At 44.5% G+C, this 7,413-nt stretch overlaps 1 long non-coding RNA gene across 1 annotated transcript; it reads right to left on the reverse strand.

The window, feature by feature from the left end:
• Positions 1 to 1,135: 1,135 nt before the first annotated feature.
• Positions 1,136 to 6,467, reverse strand: LOC138568925 (uncharacterized). The gene is made up of 3 exons (XR_011303003.1): positions 6,368 to 6,467; positions 2,166 to 2,307; positions 1,136 to 1,374 (listed from the first exon to the last, which is right to left on the reverse strand). It is a non-coding gene; the product is annotated as an uncharacterized lncRNA (long non-coding RNA).
• Between the last annotated feature and the right edge of the window lie 946 nt (positions 6,468 to 7,413).

Below are 7,413 nucleotides of genomic sequence, written 5' to 3' on the forward strand. Positions count from 1 at the left end.
CATGGGGAACGGAGGGCCACAGAGAAGAGGATTTCTGAGATGTTGATACTATAGATGATGCATGTGCCATAAAGGATGAGGGCACGCAGCGGCCATGGAGACTGGAAGGAGTTTGTCCCCACTATTTTAGAGGCTCATAGAAAGGAGGTGCTCACAAGATGTGCATATGGTGCAGGAAGAGCCCATGCCCTGGTCAAAAAGGAAGATCATCCTGGAATCATTCTGGAGTCATCCGATGACTCCATTCTAGAGTCATCCATGGATAGTTCAGGAAGATCATCCTGAAGTCTGCGAACAGGCCAAAATATTTATTGAGATGATGACTCTAGAGTCATCACAGAAACTACTCCAGGATGAGTTTGGATTACTTCCAGTGATGATTTTGGGATTACTCCAGGATGACTCCATGACAACTTCATGATGAGTGGGGATTACTCCTGGATGACTTCGGATTATTCTAGGATGACTCTATGACAACTTCAGGATGACGCCACGACAACTCCAGGATGAGTTGGGATTACTCCAGGATGGTTCCATGATAACTTTAGTATGGGTTTTGAATTGTGAATGGTTATTGCAGACCACTCCAGGATGAGTTTAAATGATTTCAAGATTATTCCAAAAGATTTAGGAAAAGGGGTTGAATTACCCCAGGATGTATCCCTTTTGATTAAGATTGGTGGGATTACTTTACAATGACTCTAGTTAGACTTCTGGATAGTTTACTGGAAAGAATCTAGGGAATTTTGCAGCTTTCACTTTCCGTCTTTGCTAGAGCACCCGTTAACTAAATTCGCCGATTTAGTGCACACAACTACAAACACCCCCACATGTCACAAACCAACCTGTAAACTCCCTCATTTCAATTCTCACCTATAGCCAACATGGCCTCACACACAAACTCCCACAATTACAAAGCACTGCACTACAATACACACTTCCAGCGACCTAAACAGAATCTGTTAAAGGTCTACCTGCATGACAGACTGCCGCCAGTCACTTCACCCAATATCACCAAGTGCAGCTAACAATTACCTAGTTCATATTATAATAGTAAAATTCAGCAGCTATAAATTGTTGATATTTTAATATAGTATTGCTCTGGCTGTACGATATCTTCAAACATAGGTTCAGAAAGTGTTCAACATTTTTTTTTATTTAACAAATGCAGTTTAACGACATATCTGTATTACATAAGAATAAATACGTTTGCAAAAATACAAACAAATAACAATCATCAATCCTGTATTTTGAAAGGCAGAGTCTTCCTTAGGCCTCTTCTGGCATTGCAAATGTTGGTGGCAAGCTTCCTTCTTAACAATCGGCAGTCCACAGTAGGCCAACTGTTCGCCTTGCAGACAGACCTAAAAAATTCTACAAAAAAAAGAAAGTATATATGAATATAATAGGCATTGTTAAATACATACCGGATTAACTAATGTTAAAGTGTCAACTTATAAATGCGTCACTACATTAGGATTAAACAGATTTGAACTGAAAATGAATCATGGTTTTCTGTGGCTGCATTCAGAAGTTTTATGGTCTTTAGTGTAGCTATATTGATTTATACTCACACAGTTAGAAATAGAAGGCATAAGTGGAAATGGGGAAATAGTCTTTTAAACCCTTTGCTAATTAACATAACCAGAAGGTACGCAAGCACATGACCCCAGAGATGCCAAAGCGCACCCTGCTTACATGGGTGACCCAACGCCTTCTGCCTGAAAACCATACATCGCTGTGCATATAAGAAATGAAAAAGTATTAGATTTCTCAAAACTGAAAAACGATATCAAGTTATGGAAATTGTTCAGATTTCTGTATTTAATAAAGCCACACCCACAAGTACATTCTCTTTTTGGCGGTCTGTTTATCTTGTTTCCTTAATGCTTTTCTATTTTTCTGCCTAATTGGTTATTCATTCACATTGTATCATGCTTTGGTGAAACAGCTTTGTAAGCACAATACATACAATTAAAGCCCTGTAGTCTATTGCAAATTTTACAAGTGTATTGACCACAAGATGTCTTCACAGGAATGCCCGGGGAAGAGGGGAGAGATGAAGCAGGAGGAAGACTAACATTTCACTTCATATTGACCGAGAAAATAAAGCATTTATTTTAATAGGGGCGAACAACTTTCTTTTTTACTCAAGGGGTGCTTACCTCTGATGCTGTTGCCGGACTAGGACTGGGATCAGATTAAAGCACTTGGTGGTTCTGGTCCCCCTCTTTTTCCACTGAAGAGCCAGTTCCAGGCAATGTTCAAAGGCCACCTTCTGATGCGAAGCCATTCTGTCCCAATACACTGAAATAGTAGCACAAACATTAATGAGCCATCCAGACACACATCGGCTCTCACACAGGGGGGTGGACTGTAGGGGTGCACCCATGGGCGAGTCTCAGGCAGGTGCCAGTCTTACTTGAACTTCTGAAATGGTGAACACCTAGGCACACAAAGCAAGTAGGTGTTTTGTTATTTGCCCAAATATTGACTGCCCATGGCCATGTTAATCCCTATGGTCATTTACACCGAGATCCTGCCCCTCGCAAAATACCTCCTCGTGGGAACTCAGAGCTTGCTTTAATCAAGCCTTAGCAGACTTTTCACTCAAAGTGCCTGCCAGTGTTTTTTCAAAAGCAGTCTTCTGAGAGTTAATTACTTAATTGGTGTTATAAACCCACTACTGGTGTGATAAAAATGTCTTAACCAGGTCTGCCTTCAGCCGCTCGATTTAGAAGTGGTGGGCATCCTTGCTGCTTCAGCTAGTATGCACGAGACAGGTTGTGAGGTGAACAGTGAGTGCTGTGACCAGTGTAGTGCGGGCCAGAGTTCCAGCATTGGGCTCTTCACTTTCATCTTGCTAGTCTCAGTTGCCAAGAGTGAACCCCCATGTGACAGTGCACTCTCACCATTCCTATCCCTGCAATTACACTCACAGTTCTCTAATCCCAACAGACCCAACTCACGATATAATAAAATAATTACATGCTGCACCCATTCCCAGCAACACTAAAAGCATTCAAGCCTGTGAGTGTGCTACATATTGGCTTGATTGTTTGAGATGTTTTACTCCACATTAGTTGACCAGAGATGGAAGTTCAAATTGAAAAATAAGAACACTGGAAGATGAGGTTGGGGTTTGTCTTAAAGATTGTGGAAAAAGAGGCGCCCCCTACATAAAAGCTATCCTGTAGGTCCACAAACAACTCAACCCGGCTTGCAAAATAAGTATTCCGATTCCTGCAGCAGTGCAAAGAAGTCTGAAAGTGATAGATGAAAAAAGTAGAATATCCCCCAAGTATAACTATTTTACTCAAATGTATGTTATGATATGGCATTTATATCACGCTCATACACAAGTGTTTCAAGGCGCGACGAGGCAAGGGAGGGGTACAGGGGGAAGACAGACAACGATCCTACTAGGCCAGGTGACATTAAGATAGCCCAAGTGCAGGGGAAGGAGGGCAAAGGGGGAAAAGTGCGGGGTGGAGGAGAGGGGGTAGCGCGGTACATAGGATAACAGTAAAATGAATAAAGATAGTAAATAAAAGTGCGGCCAGCTGGTGGCAAGTGCAAGTGCTAGTAGGAACTGTAGGAATAGAGAAACAGACCTCAAATGCAAGGATTGCCAGGGGGGCAGTGCAGATGTGCAACTGGCGGGGATCAAACCCGGAACCGAGATCAGAGGGTAGGCAGGTAACCAGTGTAGTTTCTGATTCAGCCAGGACATCAGCAGGGGAGAGGAGGAGAGAAAGGTGCTTCCGGAACCAGAGATGCTTCTCCTCAAGTTTCAGAGAGGCAGGGAGGCTGTTCAGTGGGAGGCCCCAGCAGAACTCGCTGCTTGGAGCAGTGACTGACAATGAGGGAGTTGGGGGCGGATGAGTGAAGAGCTCGAGAGGGAATATTTAGGAAGAGAGAGTTGAAGATATTGAGGCCCCAGGTGGCCTTGTGGACAATGCAGAGGGTTTTGAACTTAATCCTCGCCGCCAGTGCAGAGATTTCAGTCCTGGAGAGATATGATCCCTGGGCTTGAGGCCAAGGACAAGTCTCTCAGTCCTGTTTTGGATGAGTTGCAGAGGGCAGAGAGTAGAGGCAGGCAGATTTAGAAAAGAGGCTGTCGCAGTAGTCCAGCCTGGAGAGAACCAGAGCTCTGGAGACAGTGAGCTTCTGGGGGAAGGTGAGGAAAGGAAGAATGCCTCTGAGGAGGTGCAGCTGGTATTGTGACTTTTAGAGACGTCAGAAATGTGAGGAGAGAAGGAAAGTCTGGAGTCGAAGATGACCCTGAGGTTTTTAGCCTCACAGGTGGGAGCAGGGAGAGGGCCAAGAGAGGCCGGCCAGAGAGTGGCAGGACAGGAGGGAGCAGGTGTGCTGATGGGTGGTCAGTCAAAATCTCGAAAACAAAATCTCGAATGACAAAAAGCCCGAAACAAAAATCTCGAAAAAAAAATATCGAATTTTTTATTTATTTATTTATATATGTTTTTGGGGTCAGGTAAGTAAAAAAAAGGGGTAAAATAAAAAAAAATGAAAAAAGGGGGGTTGGGGGGGAACCCCCCATTTTGGAAAAAAACACATTGAAAAAAAAATTCGATATTTTTTTTTTCGGCCTTTTGTATTCGAGATTTTTGTTTTCGAGATTTTTTGATTCGGTATTATCACTATGAACCGTGCTGATGAGGAGAATCTGGCTTTTGCTGGCCTTATGGCAGAGATCATTGGCGGTGCACCACTCCTGGATGGCAGAGAGACAGGCAGAGATGAGGGAAGGAGAAGAGGTGGCCGAAGGGAGCTTGAAAATGAGTGTGCACTGCGGTACATAGGATAAGAGTAAAAAGGGTTTGAGAGACGGCATAGCCACCTGTGGGGTGAAGAGAGGCGCATCAAGAGGCAAATGTTGCTTTATAACTACTTGTGCTGTTCAAAACAAACATTAATGGGTGTACATTGAATGCCTTATCAGCCTTTGCACAAAAAGCCACTTACCACTAAAGGGAAATGGATATTTGGCTCAGTCATGTATACAACCCAGCACTCCAGTTGCGTATTGATACCTGTTTTATAAGTTTTCTTTAAATGGCCTGCTATTGCAACAGTGAGTTACAACTGTGACCCTTTCAGATGTAATTCCATTCTCTTTTGTGTTAAAATGTTAATAGCCAGATAGGCGCAGTTCAGCATTAGTCCATTTGCTTGGCTGGTAAGAGTGATAAGAGTGAGAATACCAAGTTATTAGTTTGGGCTTCTCTATTGGCATGTGAATAGCATTGCTCCAGGGTCTGCCATAATGGTACCACCCAGCGGTAAAACAGCAACAGATGGAAAATAATGTGAGTACTTGAGCATGTACACGATTGCAGTTGCTGGCAAATCTCTAATGCACATGCATGAGCCAAAACATTTGGCTTTGTCAATGCTTTTAACAGGACTTTAGCTAAAAGAACAGACGCCAGCAAACACACGCACAGTTTATAAATCGAATGGGTGAAGGTACACTTAGTTAAGGCATTTTTATTACTTTATGAGCTCATTTACAGTGGCAGGTCAACCAGTATAAAGAAATAAAAACACTCACATGCTGTGGGTCCCTCCACACGTGTCCTACTTACTATGTACTCCACTGCAATAACTTCCGTTTAGCAAAAATAAAAAAGCACTGTGTACAAAAAAGTGCTGCACACTGAGAACTGTGAAAATAGCACGAGAAGGGACTGGGATGGAACATTTTGTAAAAATATGCGGCCGTTTAAAATGAATATTGTCCAGAAACAATAGTGGAAGCCGAGTGGAAGATATACCAGATGCACACAGCAACAGGACTTCGAAACACGGCCACGTACACCGTCCTAGCCGCAAAGGTGGCTTACAGTGGTCAAAGTAAGTGGCTCGCTGAGGCGATCACAGATAGTGTAACATAGAATGGAAACGAGAAATGGACTAGGCAGAAATAAGAATTGCTCACTAAAACAGGCAGGCTTTCATGTTTCACATACACGCCTGCAGACTGCTCCATTTCTGCCGCGAGGACACTTCCAACAACAAAGGCAGCTCGACCTGCCTCATAAATCAACATTCTTGGAAGGCCGGGTATTTCAATCCTCCTTCACAGTCCGTTCCTTGGCTATAGTCAGTTCGCCAGGCCTCAGAACAGGCCCGTGAGAGCCCCCTTCCTTCTCTGCCTGCCTGCCTGAGCTACTCAGCTGGCTTGGATGACTTTTCCTGCGTCTCCCCTCCATGTTTGTGGCGTGATCCGCCATTTCGTCTAGATCGAGAGACCACGAGATCCGACCCAGTCCCCAGCGTAGGTCGCAAAACCCTCACGCTGACATAAACAAGGGTGCCCTAAAACGTGTGCACTCCCACCTACCTTTTGTGTTATTTATCCGCCTTTTTTTTTGTTCCCAGCAAGAGCACGACCGCCATATGTGTTTCCGCCGCCATTGCTGCTTACAGCAGCTGTGTGTAATAAATTAAGAGGCTGATGTGGGTAAGTAACTGAGCCTTTATTTATTGCCCCCCCCCCCCCCCCGGAGGCGAGGGCTGTCAGTGGGGAATGATCGGGAATGCTTCACCACGTTCCAGGTTGGAACGCGGGGGGAGGGGGGGACATTCTCTACTCTGCCGGATTAGAGACAGTACTACATCATAACATCTCCTTATCTAAGGAAAGCGAAGGTGGAAAGAGGGGGGGGGAACAAGGAAAGATGGGGTGGGATAATTGGCTAAAGGTATGTAGCAGGAATTGGCAGCTACTGGTTAATAGTAGACGTAGTCACTGCTGAAGTTTCGGATGATCCTACGATTTCTTTTCGACAATCTCCTGGCGGATGCGTCATCGTCGTCGGAACGGAATTCATTGTCTCTTATGTGCTTGCGGTGAAACGTCTCCTGAGGATAGTGTTCATCTCTTGACCAAGCACCATCATCTAAGTCTGTAGATGTGCTGGGTCTGCCTGTGTTGTTGGTTGTTCCCCTCACATCTTTTCTTGACCAAGTGTCATTGTGATTGTTTTTGGAAGTGCTCGGTCTGCAGGTGTCATTGGTTATTTTCACAAGATCATCATGGGACCATCTCTTTCCATCGTCCAAAGTGACAAATTTTCCATGGCAATGTGCGACTCTTTGCGGGGACCTGAATTTGGATTCGCCCTTGAGTGTTTTCTTCGGTTCTCTGATGCAGACCCAGTCTCCTTCCTGAAGGAACATCTGTTTGGCTCCATTCCTTGAATCGTAATATGTCTTGTACTTCTTTTGCTTCTCCCTTATGGTTTCTTGGATTTGTTCCCTATCTATTTCCATTCCCATGTTCATTCTAGCCTCACCAGTGTCCATGAAGATCCACGCTGGTCTCAGTTGGTTAGTTGCGGTTCTGCCCCGCATCAAGGTGAACGGCTCTGCGTTGGTGGTGGAGTG

Source organism: Ambystoma mexicanum, chromosome 2q, assembly GCF_040938575.1.
Source record: "Ambystoma mexicanum isolate Mex_15411 chromosome 2q, UKY_AmexF1_1, whole genome shotgun sequence".
Classification (NCBI taxonomy): Eukaryota; Metazoa; Chordata; class Amphibia; order Caudata; family Ambystomatidae; genus Ambystoma; species Ambystoma mexicanum.